The sequence below is a fragment of the Heteronotia binoei genome, chromosome 4 (assembly GCF_032191835.1).
Source record: "Heteronotia binoei isolate CCM8104 ecotype False Entrance Well chromosome 4, APGP_CSIRO_Hbin_v1, whole genome shotgun sequence".
NCBI lineage: Eukaryota > Metazoa > Chordata > Lepidosauria > Squamata > Gekkonidae > Heteronotia > Heteronotia binoei.
In genome coordinates, this window is record NC_083226.1 from 181,752,493 (window position 1) to 181,753,366 (window position 874).

The 874-nt window shown below is 52.6% G+C and overlaps 1 non-coding gene across 1 annotated transcript; it reads left to right on the forward strand.

Moving 5' to 3' along the window:
- The first annotated feature begins 551 nt into the window (after positions 1-551).
- Positions 552-623, forward strand: TRNAT-GGU (transfer RNA threonine (anticodon GGU)). The gene has a single exon. It is a non-coding gene; the product is annotated as a tRNA-Thr (tRNA).
- Positions 624-874: the final 251 nt, after the last annotated feature.

Genomic DNA, 874 nt, shown 5'->3' on the forward strand with positions numbered 1-874 from the left:
TTCCACCTTGTAGGCTTGTTGAAAGAGGACAGTTTTACAAGCCCTGCGGAACAGGTTCAGTCCCCGGCATCTCCAACTAAAAAGGGTCCAGGCAAACAGGCGTGAAAAACCTCAGCTTTAGGCCCTGGAGAGCCATTTATGGGGCTGTGGCTCAGTGGCAGAGCATTTGCTTGGGAAGCAGAAGGTCCCAGGTTCAGTCCCCGGCATCTCCAACTAAAAAGGCTCCAGGCAAACAGGCGTGAAAAACCTCAGCTTTAGGCCCTGGAGAGCCATTTATGGGGCTGTGGCTCAGTGGTAGAGCATCTGCTTGGTAAGCAGAAGGTCCCAGGTTCAATCCCCGGCATCTCCAACTAAAAAGGGTCCAGGCAAATAGGCATGAATAACCTCAGCTTTAGGCCCTGGAGAGCCATTTATGGGGCTGTGGCTCAGTGGTAGAGCATCTGCTTGGGAAGCAGAAGGTCCCAGGTTCAATCTCCGGCATCTCCAACTAAAAAGGGTCCAGGCAAATTGACATGAAAAACCTCAGCTTGAGACCCTGGAGAGCCATGAATGGGGCTGTGGCTCAGTGGTAGAGCATCTGCTTGGTAAGCAGAAGGTCCCAGGTTCAATCCCTGGCATCTCCAACTCAAAAGGGTCCAGGCAAGTAGGTGTGAAAAAACCTCCGCTTGAGACCCTGGAGAGCCGCTGCCAGTCTGAGTGGACAAGACTGACTTTGATGGACCAAAGAGGGTCTGATTCAGTAAAAGGCAGCTTCATATGTTCATATATTTTTTAATAATGGGGGGCGTTAGTGGGCGATTCGCCTTGCGCGCCAGAAAGCCTAGTTCCGGCCCTGAGTGGTTGCCCGGAATCACGCGTCCCCTGCAGCACAGAC